The 25,939-nt window shown below is 33.3% G+C and overlaps 1 long non-coding RNA gene across 1 annotated transcript in view; it reads left to right on the forward strand.

The window, feature by feature from the left end:
- LOC135841868 (uncharacterized) overlaps positions 1-25,939 on the forward strand; it is a 312,604-nt gene that overhangs the window by 286,047 nt on the left and 618 nt on the right. The window contains exons 4-5 of the long non-coding RNA XR_010558005.1: positions 21,952-21,991; positions 24,827-24,882. This is a non-coding gene — a long non-coding RNA (uncharacterized LOC135841868). The remainder of the gene's footprint in view (positions 1-21,951; positions 21,992-24,826; positions 24,883-25,939) is intronic.

Raw genomic sequence — 25,939 nt, forward strand, 5'->3', positions numbered from 1 at the left:
ATTTTCTGATGAAATTTTGAAATTTTAGATTCAATCCATCTATTTTTCACAAAAAAAAAATTTGATCAAATAAACGTGAAAGGCCAAAATTTGGTCTAAGGTTATACCTAGTGTACTCGTATTTTTGGCCACAAGAGAGTCGATTGATTATGTTTTCGAACTATTCTGGAGCCTCCAGCAGATTTTCTGATTCTACAGTTTTCGGAAAAAATTCTATAAATAAAATGTCTACCTAATATCACACTATAGGATTCAATGCTTACAAACTCAGATTTTTACCGTATTTTCGTTCAACTTAAACACGTATTTTAAAAATACGTTTGTGTGGATTTAAATTCAAAATTTTCTTCAGCAGTCACATTGAAGAAAAACAAAATGAAAAATTCAATGTTTGCTAACGTCCGTCGTGTTAACGAACAAGTCTGAAATTTGATTTTTATCTTATTTTCAACCTCTCAAAATCGTTAACCACCGTTTATAGACGCTGAATTTCGTTTTGATCCTATTCATGCGGTGTTTTTGCAAAAACAGAAAAATTTGGAAATATGCTTGCGGCTCCAGAATGACTCAAAACCATTTTTAATTGGCTCAGGAGGTAAAAAAATGACGTTTTATTTTCGAATTTGCGTTGTGCTTTTTTTCAAAATCGTGTTGTGTCTTTTTTTGAAATCGCGTTTTATTTTCTAATCTGCGTTGTGTGCTTTTTTTAAAATCACGTTGTGCTTCTTTTCATAATCTCATAGTGCTTTTTTTCAAATTTGCGTTGTGCTTTTTTTTTGAAATTGTGTTGTGCTTTTTTTCAAAATCGCGTTGTGCTTTTTTTTCAAAATCACGTTTTATTTTCGAATTTGCATTGGGTGCTTTTTTAAAAATCGCGTTGTGTTTTGTTTCAAAATCGCGTTGTGCTTATTTTCAAAATCTCGTAGTCATTTTTTTCAAATTTGTGTATTGTGCATTTTTTTTAAAAATCACATTGTGCATTTTTTTTTCGAAATTGTGTTGTGCTTTTTTTCAAAATCGAGTAAGTATAGCTTTTTTTTCAAAATTGTGTTGTGCTTTTTTGTGTTGTGCTTTTTCTTCAAAATCGCATTGTGCTTTTTCTCAAAATTTTGTTGTGCTTATTTTTCAAAATGGCTTTATGATTTGTTTTCAAAATCGCATTGTGCTTTTTTTTCAAAATCGCGTTGTGCTTTTTTTTTCAAAATCGCGTAGTGTTTTTTTTTGACATCGCGTTGTGCTTTTTTTTCAAAATCACGTTGTGCTGTTTTTTCAAAATTGTGTTGTGCTTTTTTTTCCAAAATTGCATTGTTTTTTTTTGAAATCTCGTTGTGCTTCTTTTTTTTCAAAATTGCATTGTGCTGCTTTTCGAAATCACATTGTGCTTTTTTTGAAATTGGGATGTGCTTTTTTTCAAAATCGCGTTGTGCTTTTTTTCCGAAATCGCATAGTGCTTTTTTTCGAAACCATGTTGTGCTTTTATTCAAAATCATGTTGTGCTTTTTTTCAAAATCGCGGTGTGCTGTTTTTTCAAAATTGTGTTGTGCTTTTTTTCCAAAATTGCATTGTTTTTTTTTTGAATCTCGTGCTTCTTTTTTTTCAAAATTGCATTGTGCTGCTTTTCGAAATCACATTGTGCTTTTTTTGAAATTGGGATGTGCTTTTTTTCAAAATCGCGTTGCTTTTTTTCCGAAATCGCATAGTGCTTTTTTTCGAAACCATGTTGTGCTTTTATTTGAAATTGCGTTGTTCCTTTTTTTCAAAATCACGTTTGTTTTTTTTTCAAAATCATGTTGTGCTGTTTTTTCAAAATCATGTTGTGCTTTTTTTTCCAAAATTGCGTTGTTTTTTTTGGGAATCTCGTTGTGCTTCTTTTTTTTCAAAATTACATTGTGCTGCTTTTCGAAATCGCATTGTGCTTTTTTTGAAATTGGGATGTGCTTTTTTTCAAAATTGCGTTGTGTTTTTTTAAAAATTGCGTTGTGCTTTTGATCCTATCCCCACCTGTATAACAATGACCATGATAATTTTGATGTGAATGTTGATCCGTCCACATCCGTCCCTTTTGGATGCCACATGTTGATGTGAATTTCGACCCTGTGTCGAGCTAATTGTAGATGTAATAATTTATACAGAAATTCCTTATATCAAAGATGGTGCAGTACTTTATCTAAGAATACTAAACTAATCCATTTCCATGTCGACATGTCGATGTTAATGTCGATGTGAAATTCAACATCAACAAATACATCCACAATATCAACATCATATCATCTACAACTCCAAACTGTGGAAAAGTGAATAATTTCATCAATGCCCTAAAAAATTTGTTTTCCTCATTGAACAAGATCTCATTTTTGAATGTTTACTAAACTTTTAAACACTAAAACAGAAATTTTAATTCTGAAAATTTGGTTGACATATGTAGTTGTAGATGTAAGTTTTGAGCATCGAATTTTACATCTACATGTTGAGATGGCATGTCGAGGTATCAGAAATAGTGAGAAAATCTTGAAACTTTTCATTTACCTGGCTTTTGTATGGATAGAAGATTCCTACTAAATAATTAATTGATCACTTTTCCATCATTATATGATGGAAAAAAACGTAGTCGATGTAAATGTCAACGTCGACAATTGTTGTGCGGGCAGGTATCAAAGGGAACCAAAAAGTCTTCATAGATAACTTCATAAGTTGAAAATAAAGGATAAACCCTTCATCAATAAGTTGACAATTATTTTCCTCTCTCCAAGCTAAAATGGATAATGAAAAGAGGTATATTTGGAGGGCGGTGATTTGCAAGGTAAGATAGGGGTTAATTCAAAAAAATCCATTGAACCTTTACAATAGAAAATTCAGTCTAGTCTATACAAAAAACTGAATTTATCAGAGATCCCACCCCCTCCCTCTGCGAGAAACTACGGTTTCCTTGGATCATAAGGGACTTTGAATATGTTGATCAGGATGGCACTTCTGTCCACCATGCTGAAAATCGCCTTATCACGAGAATTTCCTCGTACTTTTTTCCAAATTTCTCGAGTTAAACTTGGAGACCTAAACTCTGGATACAGAGCTAAGTCGAATTTACCAATGAACAGGTTTTTTCATGGACATTCCTCCGCGGTTGATTTTATGGTCAATGTCCAATTTTTTACCTTTTTTGTGCAAAAGCTATTTCATTAAGGGGTGCTTGGAAAGGAGGGGGGGGGGGCTTGAAGAGATTACTTTGAGGAAAAACGTACAAAATTAGATGCTATAATTTTCAAAACGCAAAACAATTAGTGCGAGCGAAGCGAGGCCAAAAGCTATCAACAGTTTATGATTCGAGGATTAAAAAAATGTTTTTTTGGTCTTATTTTCTGAAGAAAGTCAATGTCAGAATAGTGGAGAAACTTTGACCCAAGCGAAGCGAGGGCTGAAGCTTTTAAAAATTCATAATTCAAGAACTAAAACAGTGGGCCTAAGTATATTTTTAGACGTGAAAAAATGATTTTGTTGGTTTTTAAATTTTAAAAATTTGAACAATAATTTTCAAGAAACAGTTTTAGTATAGAAAAATAAATGCGAGGGCAAAAGGTAGTTCAAGAAATAAAACGACATTACCTACTTTAGTTTGATCTTTGCAGGTTTTGAACCATGACGTGTTACTGAGCAATAATTTTCAAAAAATTGCAATCTTAGGGATTTCACGTTGGTTTTTCTGGCTTTTCCGTCTTGGAATTGAAAAGCAAGACGTAGATAACTACTAACTTGGTACTTCTACTTACCTATTAGAAAATTTATAATTCTTGAACAGAAACCACATTAGCTATAACGTAAGAGGTTGATTTTCTCGACATTTTGTCTGTTTCTAGGTGACTCCTGGCAATGTTGAAAGTTGAATGAAATTCTTTTCATGCACCTCACCTCTACCTATCTTGTTTCGTTTCTTGTCTCCCTTGCATTTTTGCTCCCTACTTTTTGTTTATCAAGTTGAGGTTTCAAGTCCATAGGCTCATCATTTACCTTTGGGGCCCAGGATGCAGTTGCGTACTAGCGTACCGAAAACTGCTTTTTGCTGCAGAAAAATTGAGGCAGTTTATAGAGGGGAAAAACGATTTAAAACAATGCTTCTGGTTCCCAAGTGTGCTCAAAGAGGTGCATATTTTGTGCACGACAGATTCATTGACGGAACCCATAACTAGAACTACCATCTGGAAGCACAAAAATAAATTTTCCAAAAAAGTGCCCAAAACATCATTTTTCCACCAAGTTTCAGCTTTCCGAGTTGATTCAATGAAATTTTGATTTTTCACATTTTTGGCAAAATTTTGATTTTCAAAAATTTATCAAAAATCGAAAAATGCACTTTAGCAACTGGTATTCTGGCTGTTTTGATCTACATAAATGTACCTTGGCCTCCTTTATGAAAAATTTTCTCAAATGAGGTTTCATTGCCAAAAAAAAACACACACACAATTTGGATAAGTACTTACCTATTAAACAAAATTTTGAAAAAATAAAAATAGACCCGAAACACATCTGCAGTTGGATTAATTATTGCAATTTAATTTTTCAAAAAACATGAAAATTCCTATTATTGAAACTTTGATGATATTTTCAAAAACTCGATTATAAATTCACGATGTGTGGTTGACTTTTGTCAAAATACGAGCAACATTCGAAGCCAGTTCGACGGTGATGGACTCGAGAAAGATGCAAAATTGACGCTGGTACCTACTTGATTCGAAATCAGCACAAAAGTATATTATCACATATAGCTCATCAATTTTGATTTTGATCCGATGTACGAACGTCAAACATGCTGCCGTCGTCGTTGATGGGTTGATTTGTGGATAGAAATAAGGTCGATAAGTGGAGCTTGACTGATGAATGATGATCTATGCTGGCCGATGAGGCGCGGTGTCAGTGCAGCGACCGCTGCGGCTTCATCATCTGCACCTAATACTATACAGGATTACTGCTGATGGCGGCGATACTCGGTATTATTGTAATATCTCGAATGTGATCAACACAATATATACCTATGGAATATATGTTGCGCGAATATTTACTACTTCTATACCTAGTTTATACGTGTATTATCAACAACAACAACAACAACGTGATATAAATATAAGTGCTATACTGATATTGGCGGTACTAAAAGTATTAGTGAGTACTAATACGGTGTGTAAATGATGACGACTCGCTGTCATTATAAAAAGCGAAAAGAAAATATGGCAGAGGCGTACAGATCTCGTACCAATAATAAAATTTCCCTCGACATAGTTATTTGGTCTGGAATTGATTTTATTTTGTGGTATATTACCTACTCGCGTAAGTATGTAGCGTGTAAAGTAGTGTAAAAATATATATCTAATTCGTTTTCAAATAGAAAATCGCCATTTGCCATTTTATTAGTGGTATATGGTGCTGAGTACCTCTACGACTTACTATTCTCATATATGTACACTTTACACTGGCTGTAAATATTATAAGTCTGCGTATTCGTGTATCCGCATACTCAAGTAGGTACTTACTCTCCTAATATGGTTGTGCGGTATTCCTTTAGAAAGTCCAACTTTATCAAGTTGACCAATTAATTTAGTACGACGAGAGGCCAAATAATGAACTATTTACATTTTTTTTCTCCTATAAACACATAACATACGTGTTTACAAAGCGTTAAGGAGGCGTGATCGGAGATTTTTTTCAATGCTGTAGAAAAATATATAGGTAATCTTGATGTAATGAAAATTTTTTGGAAATTGAATTTTTAATTCGGTTTTACCACAATATCTGCCTAAAGAGCGAGCAGATTAAACGTCTGGATGGAGATTTCTATCTGTGTACTTTTTCTTTTTCGTTTCCACGCGAAAGGATCTTGGCGAGCTTGTCGAGTCAGCCATGCTGGGGATCATTCGGGTGTGGATTTTGTTGTTGAACGTTGCGTGTTAATGAAAATTATGCTCGTCAAAGTGTAAAATTAAATGCTACTTAAGATGTCTTTATACGTAATTAATATAAATGTAACAGAATTATTATAAGTTTCTATATAGTCAAAATCTACCAGCTGGCGAGTAATTCATTTATAAAATGTCACGAAAAGCACGCCGTTCTTCGTGAAATGGGTGACATGCTAGAGATATAATGCAGGTAGGCGTGTTTACCTACTCGGAGACATCTATATGTAGAATATACGAGTACAAGGCACGAGTCTGCGATCGTTTGTCACGCATCGCGAACGATTTCAAGCTTTAATATCGATCTGGAACTTCACCCTTGTTTCATTGATGGATTTGACCTATTTTTTTCATGATCGAAAGTGAAAAGGCTCTGACTCGTAAGGTCGTCGAATATTTACCAGTATATGGTTACTCTTGCCACTCGTGTGATTGACTGATCTCGAAATTCAGCAATCAGCACCCCATACAAAGTATTTAACATTTCAGGAAGAGCTTTCGTCTATTTGTAGAGATGATCAATCTTGGTGCAGATAGATACGTATCTGAATTGAGTATTTTTTCATTTGGAAGGTAATTTGTAACTTATTCAAGGGATTAATTTTTGCCGAAACTGTCAGTTTAGCTTTTTTTTCAAAATATAGTATCAAATCCAGCCTTTTTCAAAGTTGCTAAAAAGATTCGCTTCTTGCTAAAATTATGGTTTCTCGCAAAAAATCCAAAAAATCTAATTTTTTCAAACAAAAAAAAAAATACGAATATAAATATTATAATCCAAAATATCTCACTTTTTTGTCAGAAGTTGCCTAAAATTTCTATACATGAAAAAACCCGCTTTTTGGACATAAACTGCAAAAGAATGTGTTTTGTCGCCAATATTTTCCATAAAGTCTTGCTTTTTGCAAAAAATTGATTGCTCAAATTTTTTTTGCCAAAAAATTGGAAAATATAGTTCAAATTTTTTGGCAGTTTGGTATTACGAAAAAATATCACTTTTTTCAACAGTCTTGCTTTTTGCTGAAATTGTTAAGGTCTTTCTTTTTAATCAAAACTTTTGCTTTTTGCAAAATTACTTATAAAAGTCTCGCTTTTTTCCTAAAAAAGGCCAAAAAATAACACTTCCTGCTAATAATTCTCAAAAATTTCTTCTATTTCGAAAATTGTTAAAGTCTGGCATTATTTATGCCAATTTATTGTCAAAAATTCTGGTTTTTTTTAGCACATTGCTAAAAAGTGTTGCTTTTTTGCAAAGTTTTGTCAAAAATAGCAAAAATGTCTCTTTTTTTTCAAAATTAGGGGAGAGGGAGGATGTTTTGGACACTTTTCTTTGATTTGAAATTGCGAGCGATAGGAAACACCTAGAAAGGTGGGGTTGGTCTCATTTGAAAGAGGATCTCAATGCGCACATTTTTACCTAGTTGCAAATTGAACAAACCATTGAACTTTGAAAAAACACCATTTTGGGTGGATGTGTTGGACAGTAGTGGGATGTTTTGGACACGATAGGTGGATGTTTTGGACATGCTGAGAAATTACGTTTTTTTGAATGCTTATTTTTGGAAATTCCAACTTTCAATCCATTAGGAATCAATTGTCAGTATCTGTCCACAATTTCAGTTGACTCGGATTGTTTTTAATATTAGTGAGGCAATATTGAAGAGTCGACTTTCTTATGCCATATTTTTCAGCCACTGCTGGCCTTCTTCAATCGACATATTTTCAGTAGGCAACTTCAAACGTTCTTAATTTTTTTTTTTTTTTTTTCAATGTTCCCCAATCTGCACCAGGTGGTGAGGGTATTTTATTATTAAAGAAAAAAATAATCTTAGACTAAGGGTTACTAGAATAAACATATGTAGATGTACCTAAATATAATTAAAGCTTCACCCCAAGTCTAAGCAGGGAGGGAAGAGGGGAGAGAGGGAAGGTGAGACGGATTGTCCACCGCGACCCAAACCCCTAGGCAGTTGCCTAAGGCTCAGTTGTCACTTCCCAGGTTTCGTTTCCATGCATACCTGTGGGAGTGATTTCACCCAGGGGTGATCCCAAACAAGTTAGGTCTCCTAGTTATTGCCACAAGGTTTGTTTGGACTTTTGTGGGGCAGTCGGTGCACTTGCTTAGGGCTTCTCACCAACTGCCCACAAGAAACGATTGTTTTCTATATAAGTTTAGTATTTACAAGTATAGATAACTATTATAGTAAATTTTAGGATTATCTCAAGGTCCAGGTAAATTCGGTCCTGAGTGTTTCATGTCTTAAATTTGGCTTCGGGCATAATTTGATTTACAGTTGACAATATTGGTTTTTGACATCTTGTTCAGGTAGTCACACTTTCATGTTTGGTGGGAGGGTGTAAACTCTCAGAGTCACTGTAAGGCCCTTGAAGCACTCTAGGAGCGCTTGTTTAACTAGAGGCCATTCAAGTTGGTCCAAGCCACACTCTAATCTTGGTACTGCGATTTTTGTGATGTTTAGCTCAACACATTTGGCTGCCAGAGCTTTCATTGTTAGTACAACGTCTCCTATTGTCGGCTTGTCCTGGTGTCTTTCTTTGGTTACTGCATATAAAACGTAGTTCCCTTTGCTGTATATCTCCACCACATCACCCACTTTGGCACCCCTGGACTTTAGAGTGGCAACATTGCCGAAGGCTCATCTGAATTTGACCGCTATGCCCTTACTCATCTCAAAGTCCTGCCTAAAACAATGCACCAAGGCATACCCTACTCTGGGATTTGCAGCATTAGGTCATCTTCTAGTTCTTCTATGGTAAATACTCCGTTTGATCTTACTGATATATGTCCCCAGTTGTCCCTCTGGATCTTTGCCTCGCGTTTCCTTTCGATATGTTCATTGTTCAAGTATACTCTTCACCTGTGTGGGGGTCTGCAGTTCACCGGTGTGCAGTTCACTGATGCTTAGGTACTCCCTGTATGAAATCAGGGAGGACACAGCAGCTGGCCCCACTGGGTAGTAGAATCTCTCCATTATGGCTCTGACTACAAGATATTTCATCGCGTTGGTGTATCTATGGTTTGTGAAGATCAGGCTGTAGGGGTGTCCCAGATTGTTGGATACAACTAGCTGGTCCATGGCCCTATCAACTATCATTCCAGACTCATTAAAAGTCTTTTCTGGATTTGTCAGATAAAACTGAGGCATTCCTACACCCTAACATAACAAATTAACACAAATTTATCCCAGTGTCCAAAACATCCCCACTATGCTATTTCTACTTCAACTGGCTGTGGGAAAGAAGTATCAGCTTTTCACAAAAAGGTGATTAGTGACTATTGATGAGAAGGAATCAGAGATTTCACTTTACTTGGGCTCTTGACGAAATTCCTCACGGTTAAGTTTCAGGAGCTCAAAATGTGAGACGAAAATTTTTTCCATAAACAGCACTTCAAAACAAAAGCTGAAATATTTTTATCACACGAGTTGGTATCCGGTAAATGTTGTCAAATATCAGTTGAGGTACGACATTGCCACATAATAGTGAAAACCCCGCCAAAAAAAAGCAAACCAACTCGTCAAACCAGCTAGTGTGGAAAATTGTAAAATAATGAAAAAAGGTTCGAAATTTCACAAAATTTTGGCTTGAAATTTCTTAAGTACATACTAGAGGTGAAAACGGTTACGCTACCCGCTTACCGGTATCTGGTTAAAATACCGGCTAAACCCGTTAGTGGTTGTATCGGGTTGATTCGGATATAGATAGTAGCGTATAGCGAGTACAACCCGAAAGTTTTCGCACTTGGTCTGCGCACGCACCCCAAAATTTGATAATGCGTAAGTGGGAGGAGTTACGCTTCGACACCTGTCGTTCGTATGTGTGATTGACGTTTGACATGATTGATGACAATGATGATGTCATGCCGGTACACCAGCTACGCATTCAATGCGCTACTAGTTAATCCTGAACCGGTGCGACATTTTTTCAATTCGCTACCCGCTACTACCCAGTAGCGAGAATTTACGATACGGATATGATAGTTACCCGCTGTCAGCGAGTACCATTTTCAGCTCTAGTACATACATATATTGAAAATGATTTTTTTTTTGTATGTACCTCACAAATAGTAGAGCTTCTCAAGCTTTCACTTTCGCTTTGTTCGAGCAAGATCAAAAATGTTATGTTCTTTTTTTGAATTTGATTTTCAGGAGTCAAAAGGTTGAAAAAAAACACGAAAAAAATTTCGAATTTTCGAACATTTAAAATTATTCAACATTTTTGATTCAACTCCCCCTTAAAAATTTGTTCAAACCACATCTGGCTAATTAGCATTAAAAATACCTTCTCGAGGAGGTAGGGGGGGGGGTCTGGGGTGAAAAGTTGGAAACATTTCAGTCTCCCCCCTCCATGGCACATCCTTCATAAGGCATCTGGCTCTAGGTTAATACCTCCCTTTGAGATGTCCAACTATGAACCACAGAATCTTTCGATCCAGAAAATTCCAGATATTTAGTCATCAAGATTTTAGTCAAATTTTGAGAAAATCAAAAATCGGTGTATTCTGGGATTGAATACTTTTAGAAAAGATCGAGAACCAAAATTTTATTTCGGGTTGAAGAGGGGGAAGGTTGATAATAAATGTTGAGCGTCACATCTGAAATATTTCCAAGGGAGGTACATACATATTTTCAACCAGCACAAAATCTTTTGAAGTCGATAAACATTAAGAGGACCCCCAAAATAAGTTACACAGACGATTTTTGGAATTTTTTTCCAATTTTTTAGAATTGCTCTCATTTGCATACGTAGACCTAACTAATAAATAAAGAGATTTTGATATTGAAGAAACTGTCCCGAAATACGGTTCTTTTCGATAAGTTCGACCTGCAGGGGAACACATTTGCTTCAGAGAACGATGTTTTGTTTACATTGGAAAATTAATTTAGTTATTACGTGGGCAAGTGTCATAATTTGTATAAGCGCTCGTCGTTATTTATTTTTCCTTTTCGCAGCTTTCGTTATAACGCGAATACGAGTACCTATATTGAAGGTGCGAACGATGTGATCTGATATTGATAAAAGATGAGAAAAAACTGTTGCGGTGAAAGAAAGGTATTAAATAACGCAAAATATACGACCAATGCTGATGGTTAAGTAACGTCGTATATAGAACCGTTGATGATGATACTACAGCTCAAACATTATAATGCCGTTGTTCTCGTATAAACCTTATGTACACTCTTACATTATTACTGATGCAGGAGCAAGTGGATGGCGCAGCATCTCATCATCATCATTATCACCACGGAGCATTTCCAATGTCAAACGGCCGCAACAATTAATCTAATAATGTAATTATAAAAAAAGGCGTGCTTTCACCTGAAATTTAAATTGGACTCTCGCTTTCTCGAATCTCTGTATATGTATCGAATTTTGAAGTCCTCTTCGTCGTTGATGTTGCTGTTGTTGTTGTCGACTTAATTATAAACATTTATCGAATTTACATATACTTACGGTGCTTGAGAAGTACTTTCATTTTTTCCGCAGCGCGATTAAAGAAAAGTACACTTTAATTGATGGTTTACTCGAGTATTATTCGATCTGTGTTTGAAATTATTCCAATCGTTACGTTTATACCCCCGTCCCGTCCCTTCCTCGTTGGTAATCTTGTTTTTACGTGTGTTTAGTGCGAATCGCATTATAAAGTCGAGTACCTATGTACTTAATTATTTTAAATGAGAAGACTCGATTCGTACAATTATACGATATATATTTGCGAATTCACCGAATGAAATTCTACTTACAGGTATCAAAAGGAAGAATTTCCTATGGTCGAGGCTCGAGGACGTTTTACGAGCGTACACACACTACTTATTGTAATACCGCTCGCTGCTTATACAGGCTCGATCTGGTATGGTAAATGGAAACACGACGCAGCCAAAACGTTATTACGAACTTGGCAATACTTTTCGGTAATAATGCGGTCATCCTTGTCGCATTAAAAGTATTTCCTTTCCCATGTTCGTTATATTCACGATGATCCTTGTTTTTACTTACTCGGTATATAGAATAGGTATTTTATATTGGAATAAGTTTCACATGCTCCTAATAATAGGTAGAATCGTCACCCGAAGTACTTACTGTATCCGATACGGATACGTTTAATTTTCGCTTTTAATTGCTTATTTGAATTTTTAATACGTGTGTCAGTGAAAGTGACCACTGACCGGAGTGTGTTTGAATGTTACGTGGGGATGGTGGAGAAGAGGCAGGATACAGACCATACAAAGTTTTTGGTTTTGTTTGAAAAAGAAAAGTGTAACACTACAATATGTTTGAATAATTCTCTTCTTAATAACTGTGTTGATGTCACTTTCAGTCTCATAAATTGCTCCCTAATCATATTTTATCCACGCTTCAAACGAATGCTCGATTAAAATTTAATTTCTGAAAGGTGCACTTCTCGAAATTCCTGCTAATTATCTATCTATGTACGTGATTCTTAGAGAATTTTAAAAAAAATGGAGATTCACATTTTTTCGTTGAAAATTTTAATTTTCCTCGAGTCAATTTTATGTAGTAAAATTTGATAAATTTGCAATACAAATCTTACATAACAACTTCTTTCTTTTTGGAATGGCTTCAATAAATATTTGTACATCAAATTTCAACTCAAATTTTTCCATCACCTATATTAATAAAACTACCTATTTTTTAAAAATTCGATAATTTTTTTCAACTATTTTCAACATTTTATAAATCGCTTGACAAAAATTGAACCAATTTAAACAAAATTTCATCTGCTACAAAAGAAAAGTATCTGTGATGATTGTGTCAGTTTTTTCATCAATTTCAACTATACTACATACTTACTTTTGCCCACCAATATTCAAAAGTGAACTTTTCCCATCACTTTGGACAACATTTCAGTTGTTTCATCCATTTCATACTACATTCCAAGCACATAATTTCATCTATTTTGACAAAACTTTCTCCGTAAAAATAGAACTTCTTTGCCAATTTGAAAATTTTTTCAGCAAATTTATACCAATTGTAACAAAATTCCATCAACAATTACATTTTCATTGAATAAAATCCCATCAATTTTACTTGTAACAAAACATTCTCCGTGAATTTCAACAAAATTTAAAACAAAATTTCATCATTTTCAACAAATTTTTTTCTATTCATCAATTTGAAACTGAACTTCTTTTATCAACTTCAGCAACATTTCATCAAACTCAACAATATGTCATCAACTTTATACGAAATCTCATAAATTTAAAAAAAATCGTTTTCCAACCACAAAAACCTAATTTCTTTGTATCAATAGGAAACTTCACATGAATTTCAACAACATTTCATCACAATCAATATTCAAACTAAGCTTTTTCCGTTAACTTGAACATCATTTTATCAAAGTTGTACCAATTTCAACAAAATTTCATCGTGGCGGTAGTGAAATTTCATTCAACTCGACACAATTTTGTTAAGAAGCCCTACGTTTTACTAAAACTAGGTATTGTGGAAGTCTCTGTCAAAAATAGCAAAAAGTCTTGCTTTTAGTCTAAATTGTCAAGAACTTTTTTTTTGCGAAAAACATGCTAAGAATTGTGTTGTTTCTTGCATCCGAAAGCTCCCAGTCTTTTCCAATAACATCTACCTAGTTCTAATGTTGTGTTGTTCTTTCACCAGAAATTGCTAAAAAAAAACTTGCTTTGTTGAAATTGTCATCCTATTCATAGCCAGAAATCGCAAAAATTCTCAATTTTTGGTCTAAAATTACCAAAATAAAAAAAAATTGTTTTTTTTTTCAATTAAAAAGTTGCTAAAATATCTTGTAGTTCAATTTTTCTGACAAAAATTGGAAAAAGGAATTGTCAAAATGTCCTGCTTTTTGCTGAAATTGAACATGTTTCTATGTAGTTTCATTTTTAGATTCTGATTAATTCAAAAACAAAATGTTCTGCTTTTTTGATAATTTTTTTTGCATTAAAAAATATGAAGAGTGATATTCCAAAACTCGCTTTGTCCATTTTCACAACTTTTCAGGAGAGAGGAAAAACAGTTTCCCTTTAAACGGGTAAATTGGCTTTTTAGGCGAGTTTAGCACTTTATTTGGGTGGATTTATGATGTAGGAGTGTAGGTATGCATTTCATCCACTAAATACTGCTGAAAAAAATTTCAATAAAAATGGACAAAACGCAATTGGAACGTTATTTTTTTTTAATTTTTAGTGAATTGGCTATTTAGGTGAGTTTATAACACCTCATTTTGGTAGGTTGATGATGTAGGAATGTGAGTTAATACTTCATCTACCAGGTACCACTGAAAACCCAACTTTGATAAAACTGGACAAAGCGAGTTTTGGAATATCACTCTTCATATGTATTGCCTATCCCACGTAGCACAAGCGATGCCAAAGTTGATGAAAAAGACGAGATCTCTATTCGTTACTCTTGTAGACACAACATTCGTTGATAGTTGACACCAATGTCAATACATGACAAGTGAGAAGTTGATATCAAAATCGACTGTTGTCTCCCTTCATTTTTTGTCTCGACAAGGTCTCGACATTGGTGTCATTTTTTTAAGTGTAAAAGAGGCAATATTTTAATTGAAAATGTGCGAAATGTGCCCAAAACGCTTTTTTTGATTCAAGTAAAGGCTATTCTCAAAAATATTTCACACTAAAAATTTTTTTTGAAAGAAAAAAACTTGCCCTGGGTAGGGATCGAACCCAGGTCGCCGCTATCCTACTCGCTTCTGTCACATTCCCTAACCACTAGACCATTGTCGCTATTGAATGATGACGCCTCAAAGAATATTTAGTCCATCTTATTTTGGACTTGAAAATTTTTTTCATTGTGTTGTCGACTCAGACATCGATGAGTCAGCAACACTTCGAAATTTCTAAAAAAAAATTATAGATTTTGTAATTGACATCAACTTCTTCATCAATATTGACCAGATGGTTGATGTCGATTACAAGATCTACAGAAGTATGTACTTGATGACGACATTTTGTAGATACTTCTGTAGACCCTCTAATCGATATCGAAATTCAGGTCGTCTTGCCGATGCCAAAGTTGATGACAATTATTAGATCAACAAAAGTAACTATACAAGATCAAAACTTTGTAGATGCTTTTGCCGACCTTATAGTTGACATCAATTTTGGATCGACAATACGACCTGAATTTCAATATCGATCATCGGGTCTACGAAGGTATCTACATTATATCGAAATCTTGCACATGACTGTAGATACAAATGTAGACAGCAATGACGACCATCAGCATTTCCATCATAGTTTTTGAAAATAATGTCAATTTTTAATCAATTATTGTAAACGAAGTTAGATTAACCCCTTTGTGGATAATGTTCCAACATTTTTCAATCAACAATCATGTAAAATCATCTCGATACTTTATGTCAAGGCCACTGACAATCTCATCAATGCTATGCGGGATCTATTGTCACTTTTTTGGTTACTTCTTGGTTACTTTTTTGAGAGTTTAAGGTTACTGAAGTCACTTTAAAAAAAAAAAAAACAACACACAAGCCCTGGATTTTCAAAAAACTACCTATTGATTAAATTTGAGTAATGTTGACATTAAAAAAATATATTTTGTTATAAAGTGTCCTTCTTTTTTTGGAATTGAAAATTTTCCAGAACTTTTGCCCTCGCTTTGCTTGGGCCATTTCTCACCTCGGGAGTAATAAGGTCACATCTCAAAAAAGTGAAATTTTACAGGAGGGGGGATTTTCTTTTTTTTTTTAAACTTGATTCATTATTTTTATCAACTTATAATATTAATTGTGAGGAATGAATATTACCTCATTTTAAAGATCTGGTATCCTACCTTCATTTAGCATAAGAACACTTTGAAAAATAAAATCTTAAAGAGGAAATATTTCAATGTTTGGAAAACATTTTGAGTTATAACCTTTCATTAAAGTTGATGTGGAGGCGAAAGGAAGCGTCCAAAAAAAATTTCATGTTTACAAAGTTGCAGAGAATTAAATTTCCAATCGAAGTAATGTCATTAGTTTTTTTCTAGAGTGCTTAGTTTTTGAGTTTTTCTCAAAAAAACTAAAATTTCATGATATTTGCAAATTCATTTTTCTGAAAAGTGATCAATTTTTTAAAAAATTTCCATTTGGTACAAACCAATAAAAAATGCACTCCTTGTGACTATTTCTAACTGACAAACATTCAAAACAATCAAAACTATTTGTTAACACTTTGTATGTACGAAATTTGCTCAAAAAAGGTGGAGTTTTTTGAGATGTACCCTTATAACTCCAAACAACTTGCAATGTTGTTGAGATTTTGAGTTAGGCCATTTGCGTTTTTTACAAGATCTAGATAATGTACCCAACTCAAAGTGTAATTTTTGGTTGAGGGGGGGGGGTGGTCATACAAACCCCAAAAATGCAAAAACATCAAAATCAATTTTTTTATAGATGTGACCTTATTACTCCCGCGGTGCGATTTAACACTGAAAAGACAAAAAGACAAAGAGACGAAAAGACAAAGAGATGTAAAGACAAGAAGACAAAAAGATGAAAAGACAAAAAGACAAAAAGACAAATAGATGAAAAGACAAATAGATGAAAAGACCAAAAGACAAAAAGATGGAAACACCATGAGATGAAAAGAAGAAAAGACAAGAAGATGAAAAGACAAAAAGATGGAGAGACGAAGAGACTGGCAGATGGAAAGACAAAAAGACAGAAAGACAGAAAGACTGGATGAAATAATGAATTAATAAAAACATGAAATAAAATTCAGTATTGGAATTTAAAACTAAAGTGGCTGACATATATTGGCCAAATGCGGAACTAACAAAACAGTGATGATCCACAAACCCCCAAAAAACCCAAAAAACCGTAATTTTCACGATATTTGTGGGTTTGTGGCTCCTCAATAATGGACCCCTCAGAGTTGAAAATTCGTTAGAACACTTTGACGTTGTTTACACTATTGCTTTTTATGGTCCAAACGATCAATTTCAAAAAAATTTGGTGAAAACTGAAGTTTTACGTTTTTCACATGTAAAATCCTATGTTAATTCCCATAAGGACATTGAGCGGCCCCGAGGCATGGGTTAATCTTTAAGGATTGGGCTGAAATTTTTTTTGTGAACTACCTACACCTAAAGGGAAAAAAATGAGTGGGTGAGACAATGAATATTTAACAAAAAAAGTTTTGCTGTGTAAATGTGGACAACCCTAGTATGTTTTTAACATGATTCGAATTACTTACACTAAAAATAAGAACATATTGGAAGAGTATGAGGTTCCTCCTTTCATTTAAAACAAAAATCACCTTGCTAGCTTGATTACAGAAATAATAATTGATTATCAAAAATTACAAATTTCCTATAAGAACGTGTGTAAAACGAAAGAATGATCACGGTTTCGTCTTATCAGTTCAGTATTCAGTTCAGTATTCAGTTCAGTATTCTGTCCAATTCATAATTTGTTTCATGTTCCAATAAAAGATGTTGAGGGTTCAAATAAAAATTTTAAAAAGTTTTTGAAAAATGCTGTTCTTCCGATGTGTCTATGCTTGAATGCGAATTATTATCTAATACAATTCTTGTTCTTTCAATGTAACGTCTCTCTTTTTAAAAATTTTGATACCATCAATTGAGCTCAGTACGTTAAAATCATGGTTTTTCCCACTAAAAAACCAAAAAAAAAATTTCCCACCAGATTTAAATAAGGGCTATCCTATTGAGCACTTTCTACAATTTTTGTTCTTATAACAGAACGCCTCTCCTTTTAAAAATTTTGATACCATCGATTGACCTCAGCACGTTAAAATCTTGATTTCCTCCCCCCAAAAAAACCAAAAGAAATTTCCCACCAAGTTTAAATAAGGGCCACCTTATTCAGCTCACAGTCATGCTTGGAAAAAAAGGGCACAACTGTGTACATCTATTAACGATATTTTGGATCTCTTGATGTTCAAAAAAATTTGACACCCCCCCCCCCCCCACCTGATCGCATATTGTATAATTCATTATTCAAGAATCTGGAAAAATTGAAGAAATTGGTCTGGAAAATCTGGAAAAGTCAGGGATAATCATTTCCAGATTTTCCAGACCAATTTCTCGAATTTTCCAGATTCTTGAATAATGAATTACACAATATGCGATCAAGTGGGGGGGGGGGGGGTGTCAAATTTTTTTGAACATCAACAGATCCAAATATCGTTAATAGATCAGAAAACGTTTTTATCAATAATAAAATTTCATAATTTTTTCCCATAACTTCCAACGACATTATTTATTCAATTTTGAGTGGGTACTTTTTAATGTTTTTTTTCACACCTGTTGATGAATTTTGCAATAATTGTCTCGAATGCCTACTGATCGTGAGTAACCTATTTGAAAAATTTGTAAACGTCTAAAATAGCATAAATAGGAACTCGTACAATAACTCAACTTGATGTACAGATAAATTTGATCAATGCGATTTATTTCTACACTTATTCAAGATTTTGTAAACTAACGCATGGTAGTTGGCATGAAAGACGAAACAACGGTCCAAATACTGCACAATGCTCGTAAACACGTGTCTAAAGATGCATCAGTCAGGTAGGTATCTATCAATGTGTACTACACAGACATAGGAAACCGAAAGTAAGTAATGCAAGACTCAATAATAGTACGTATACTTGTATAGCTCTTTTGCACAAACCACGATGCTAGTACAAGGTAACAGATACTTATTATTCGTCCATACTCCTCGTACCATGTGAGTATATACCTAACGATGTACCTATCCATGTATTTCTTCATTTGAAAAATCCATGACGGCATTTCGATTTGCCCCACATAACGTGAGATTCCGTTTAGTTATTGTATCGATACATCGCCGAGAGTGTATTTTCTAACATATTTTTTCATCTGCAATTGATGACAATCATGTGACGATCACATATCTATACAAACTATTGTGTTCCATTGATAGACGGTGATGTTTTTTTTTTATTCATATATTCGACTATATAAGAAGAATTTACACGGTAAATTGGGAATGTCTCGTTTCGAAGAAATGGTATTTTCAAACGGATTGAAAATTAAGAAAGAAAAAGAGTAAACGTAGGTACGCGTATATACGAGAAGAAAAAACCAAGATGAAAGTGAATAAAGAATGTGTTTTTGTAGCCATTTGCCGGATTGTATTTAAATTGTTGTAATCTGTTTAATTACAACGGCGTCGATTCGATCATCAATTATTGTACAGTTATGAAAGATCGAACTCGAAGAGAACGTTTTACCACGTAATTTATCGGTTTTCAATACCGATGTGAATGACGAGGTGCCCGAGGAAGAGAATGGTTCATCGTGTGATGGCAAGCTGAGTGTTCTAACGTGGTGGATGGACAGATGAGGTGTACAAAAGTGCTTTTGACTTTACAAGTTGGAAAACGGTATTGGAGTCTTGCTGAGTTGTGTGTTATTTTTTTGTGTGAGCGATTGAGCATATTGTCGACTTCTGGAGGATTTTTCGTGTTGAGGTAGGTATTAAGATTGATCGATTGGTGATGATTTTATAGGAAATGGTTTTGAAAGTGGGAATTAGTTTTATTGATGAGTATGTACCCATTATTTCAACTCCTTATCTCGTATTTTGAATCACTGATGTAGGTGATTTGATATTTTCAAATGAAATAGGTTGCATCTGCTTCAAGTAGTAATCCTCCGGAAAATTGATTGTCAAATGCCCTGCCACGAGTCATTTATTTCTACCGATTATCTGTTTTGTACATACATGGACGAACTAAAACATTTATGGAGGTGGGAGTGTACAATCGAGAATTTGCCGACTGATATGAGAAAAAAATAGGTACCAATTTTGTCGAATAAAACGAAATGAAGAAACAATTATGCCAGTTGACGTTATAGGTACGAGTAGGTCTTCCTGTAGCCTCTATCATGACGTGTAAACAATTTTTGTTATCCTTGTTAAATTTTTAGAAGTCTTATCAAATATGGAATTTTTCATTTTGTAAAAGAGAAACAAATTATTCAAAACGTAGTACGAGTAAGGACAAAAGATTTTGATGGTACATAAGTATGATTTTTATTTTTTCATTTTCAAAATTGGAATTTGAATGATGATTTTTCATAAATTTGAAGTTTGAAAAAAAAGCAAACAGACCCAAACGAACTGAGGGCAAAAGCTTTCAAAAATTCATATTTTGATACGTGAAAAAACAATTTTTTATGCGAAGAGTGGTATTTTTGGTTTCAAATTTTTAGTATTTGGACGATGTTTTTTTTTTTTTTTTTTTTTTTTAGAAATTCCAACATCGAAAAAGAAAAGCAAAGAGGTCTAAACGAACTGAGAGCGTTTGTTTTTTTATGTGAGGAGTTTGATTATTTTGGTTTCAAAATTTTAGAATTTGGACGATGGTTTTCTAGAAATTCCAACTTCGAAAAAAAAACAATAATAGGTGCAGTGAACGAAATGAGGACAAAATCTTTCGAGAATTCTAGTTTCGAGAAGTGAAAAAAAAAGTTTATTTTTCATGTGAAGACGATGAGTTAATTTTTCGATTTAAACATTTTCGAGTGTGAATGATTATAGATTTTTAGAAAGTTTGATTTTGAGAAAAAAAATCAACAGGCCTGAGTGAAAAGCTTTCGTACCTAAATGTTCAATTCGTGTTTCAAAAAAAGTCGAAAAACTAGCTTCTTTATCAAGTCTAAAAATTTGTAAAATTTGCTGACTTCGTTGAAAACCAGCTTTTTTAAAATTTATTGATATTTTACAACGGCACACCTTCCCTTTTTAGTTTTGCCCTTGGTCCTGAAGTAATCTAGCTTAACGAGGTTTTGAATATTATTAGAATTTGGAGTAAGTATACATATAGCAAACGAACAGTATCAAATCAAATTTTTAAATGCTTACTTGTTTCAACGAACCTGTTCGCAATGTTGATGAAATTCTCCTAAAAATATATTCATAGGCAAAACATCTTACGTGCGTCAGCTAAATTATTTGGTTTGCCATCCGTAACTTCTGAAGGTATTCTCAATACACAACTATAAAATGTTACGTATTTCTCGAGACCACGGTTGTAAAATTTGAGTATTTCTTTGGTTTTCGTTTTCGGATACTTTGTTTTCAATTTTTTTAGGGGGGGGGAGTGTTTTCAGTTGTCCTCTTGTTTTTTTGTTTTTCAGATTTTATTTATTTTTTATTCGTGTTTTCAGTTTTATTTTTTTTTCATATTATTTTACATTTTTTTTTAATTTTTTTTTTTTGGTTTTCGGTTTCTGTTTTCGTTTTTTTGTAAATCGTTTTTTAAAATCATTTTTTTCTTTTTTTTACGACATAAACATTGACTGTAAGTAAAGGAGTGTAAAATATAAAAACAGAAAAATATTCAAGAAATTTCATTTTTTAAATTGCTGATTCAGTTTATTACAAACTAGTGTTAAAATTGACATTATTCAGTGTCGCAATAAAATGGAAATAAAATCGAAAAACGAATTTTTTCAGTTTTACATTTTGTTTTCGTTTTTTTGCAATTTGGTTATCAGTTCTCGTTTTTGTTTTTCCTAAAACTTCGTTATGTTTTTTTTTTGTTTTTTTTTTTGTTTTTACTTTACTTTTATTTTATTTTCGTTTCAGTTTTTAAGGTTTTTACAACCCTGCTCGAGACATGTGTTGTCATTTTTCTAAAATATTGAAACCTTTTTAGATTCCCTCGTTTTTAAAAAATATCCCAGAAGAGATTCAAATGAAATAGAATTCAACGAGCAAATTCGAATCAGTTATTCAGGTAATCGCTTCAATTGATTTTGGCATCAACTCTCAAACTCCATTCAAGTCGATCTTTTGTATACCTACAATTATAAAAATAAATGAACGAATGAGAATAATAATAAATGAGAATGTTCAAAATTTGAATTTATTTTTTGGATGAAATTGAAAACCTAATAAGTACATAGAAAAACTTGTCTGATGACAATTATTATCTGTTAATTACTTAATTTTTTTTTTGTTTCTGTTTGTTTTCAGTGACCGCGGATTATTTGCCTTCGACTTGAAGAAAATAAAAGTGAGTGAGACTCAATATTACTCATAAAAGTACATACATATTATACTCATTCGAGTGACACTATAAACATCCATCGATGTAATTGCATCTTTCTCTGAATGGTTCTGTACTTTCAAATAGAGTTTGGCATTTTTGGTTTTGTATAATATCGAGTACTCACGAGTATGAATGTTTGTTACTCATACAAAAAAAGAAAGATTCTAAGGGGCAAAAAAATGTAGACCTATTCAGTTTTTTTTTGAGGTTTCACGTTTTGGATTTAGTTTTTATATATACCTACTTATCGTGTTTTCAGTTTTTTTTTTTTTTTTTTTTTGGAAGGGAAGTTTTCAATTTTTGTTTTTCAACTTTCTTCTTAATTTTCGTTTTACATTCATAACGTTTTCGTCAAGTAAGTATGTAAAGAGGGCATTTTTTGTAAAATTTTCAACCAAAAAAAAGTGGTGAAAATTATCAACTTTTGAACACGTTTTCTTTAGATAACTATTAGCTATAGTTTGTGTTTTATGGTCTTTGATGATCATCCACCGAAAACCAAAACCTTTACGTTCTTGAATGACGCGAGACTGTAATTTCTCATCGTCAGCAAAATCGAAAGCAAAAAATTTTTCATTTGAGCATAACTAACTCCTTCCTTTTAAATCCCAGGTTAGGCAAATTTACGTATTTTTACTCCTGATCAGTTGCCTACTCGCCAGTTGTAGGAAGATTATTTCTTACAGTACATTTAAGTATGTACTTGTCTATAAAATCCCACAGTTTCCAATAGCATATTTCTTCTCGTATTTCGTATTTTTTTTTTAAATCCATATATTTTTTAAACATAAGGACCTGAAATAAGCGGTGTTTAATGGCTCCCAACTTTACTATAATTTGAAGCTTTACATAATTATGTAGGTATATCCAAGAATGGTATTCTCAAGCTATGTATCTGAGATTAGGAAAATTTTGTCGCTGAAAACTGAACTTTTCAGATATTGAAATTGTTTTTGATGATTTTAAAGTTCTGTCATTGAAAATTATGTATTCAAATGACCTGCCGAACAGCTCACATTTTGTTTTATATGTAGGTATTCAAACTGATATCTGCTTATTGGAGGGGTCAAAAGGTTGAAATCTGATTCTGTCTGGAAGTTGTGAAAATTTGGTTAAAGATGAAGTTCAGCTGAAAATACTCGTATGTGCTGTTCTTAGTGGGCAACAAATCCATTAGATTATTGCTAGTTACCTACCTAAGATTTTTTGCTTTATTTTAGAGAATTGAATTTTCTATAATTTTCATTTTGATAAATTATTACTGGAGAGTGCAATGCAGCATGAATATAGGTAGGTAGGTGGTACGTTTTTTTCAACAGAAATTATTTGATGCCTTCAAAGCTGTGCGTATCCAAGCATGTATATATCAATTTTAAAAGTTCTCATGGGTAGTTTCTCAATTCTTTTATTTTGAAATGGCTGTGATTTTCGTTCATACATTCCATGAGAATGCTAAAAAGAAACGGGAAATATATAATCGAACGATAAAAAAGGTGGTTAGCACGATAACCATTTGAACGATAAAACGTGGCTTAGTAACGGTAGTTTAGGTGGTGAGCACAGCATTTTTCAAACATTGAAAAAGGTGTTAGCCCGATAATTTTCATCGATAAACACGATATTTTTCATTGATTAGCACGATATTTTTCATTTTTTAGGGTGTCAAAAATCATATTTCAGAAATGAATGCAAATTTTGACGTCAATCTTTTTAATACACAGGTATTTTGAGGCGCTGAATTCATTTTTGTCGTTATTTTGGTTCGAACCTCAAATGGGGGCCCCAGGAGGGGGTGTAAAGGGGTAAATATTTTGAAAAAGTCAATTGGCGGGGTATCGGTATGTACGTTTTTTGGGCTCCAGAATTCATTTTTGACGTTATTTTGGTTCGAAACCCAAATGGGGCCGAGAGAGAGGGGTGCAAAGGGGCAAATTTATGAAAAAGTCGAGTAGAGTATTGATATGTACGTTCTTTGGGCTTCAGAATTCATTTTTGACGTTATTTTGGTTCGAAACCTAAATCGGACCTCAGAAGGGGGAGGGGGTGCAAAGGCCATCAAATAGGTGAAAAAATAGAATTTTTCGTAATTTCATTGAAAATCTGTGATTTTTTTCAAGTCTAATTAGGGAAGAATTGGGACATTTTGGGAAAAAGTATTAGGCTGAGGTGAAAATTTACCGAATTTCAACTCTCCCTTGGCAGAAAAATCCATCCCATTGGGTCAAAAACGTAAATGAGGTCATCCGGCGTATCTCGTAAAGCTTTATTGAAATAGGTACCTACTAGAACACTTCATTTTTTATTCACTCGCGAAAATCTGATACTTTTTGTCGTTCATTTACCCTTATTTATCGTGAACATCACTTATTTATCGTTCATTCTGTCAAAAACTTCTCGTGGAAATTGTTTATTTTTTATTGTTCTTACTATCATTTATATCGTGGATACCACCTAATTTATCGTTGGTTTTTTAAGAAATCGTGCAATGCATTTTTTTATTGTGAAATACACTTTTTTATCGTGCAATCCTCTTTTTCATCGTGAATACTTATTTATCGTGATAACCCACTACTGTTATCGTGCTAACCCCCTTTTTTAAAGTAACGATAAATTGCACCCAAAAGAAACTTTAGCTCATCTTGGTGGATCAAAATTCATAAAAAGTTGATAAAATAAAACAACTTTAATCGGATTTTGCTACTTTTTTTTGAAAAATTTTGCAAACGCAAATTAGCAATAAATTATAATTGATGATTTTAATTTTTTTTCTGCTATCATTAAACGTTATTCTTTTTTCAGGATTATAATTATTCAACTTTTGAACACCCGAAAAAATGCTTTTGATGTTTTGAACAGTAAGTATAGTTACTTATATGAATATCATTTAGACATAGGTCAATTTTTTTGAATTTTTGTGAATTACAACAAAGCAAAGCACTCAATTGGGGGTCATTCCACAAACATGAAAAAAAAGTTTTGATAGGTAAAGTTGACCCATTTGACCCCTATTTTCACGTATCTGTTGAAAAAGTTGAAAAAACTCGTTCACTCAATGAAATAAACTCCTCACAAAAAAATCAAAATTCAAAAAAATTCAATTTTCAATTTCAAACATCAAAAAAAGTTTAAATTTATTCAGTTATCTTATTTTGACCTCTTTCTGAAGTATTTCATGAAAAAGTTGATAAAAATTACACTCACAACAACACACATAAAAATATGTTCATTTTTTTAATCTTTATTTGGAATTTTGATTTTTTTGTGAGGAGTTTATTTCATTGAGTGAACGAGTTTTTCCAACTTTTTCAACAGATACGTAAAAATAGGGGTCAAATGGGCCAACTTCACCCATCAAAACTGTTTTCATGTTTGAAAAAAAAAACATTTTTTTTTCGCAAACTTTGAATTAAGTATTTTAAAACAACATTGCAACATGTTACCATCCCAATTTTTTTATATGTTGTTCAACATGAAAAGTTGTTCCTAATATATTTTTTTCAGAATTTTTGAGAGTCGAATCGATATAAAAACTACTTTTCGAAACTTTTTGAACTAATTTTTTGTACGAAAAAAAGTGGTAACACTGATTTTTATGATATCACCAAAAAGCCTTTCAAAACCCCTAACCATAGGAAAATGTTCCATTTTGGTAGGTATCGCGGTTATCGAGTAATCCACTGCTGAAATGGATGATATTTTACGAGTAGGTTCAATGAAAACTTTGACACCCCCTGGCTGCCTTTAAAATTGAGCTAGAAGGCAGCGATTTGCGCCATTGGTCATCCCTTTGGAAGGTCTTTCCACAGGAAAAATTTCAAAAAAAAACGCCGAACCCTCCTACCACATCTTGGTCTAATTGACGTGGAATGACCCTTGGATCAATTTTGAGTCAGTGTGATATGATTAAATTTC

This window comes from Planococcus citri, chromosome 3 (assembly GCF_950023065.1).
Source record: "Planococcus citri chromosome 3, ihPlaCitr1.1, whole genome shotgun sequence".
Lineage (NCBI taxonomy): Eukaryota > Metazoa > Arthropoda > Insecta > Hemiptera > Pseudococcidae > Planococcus > Planococcus citri.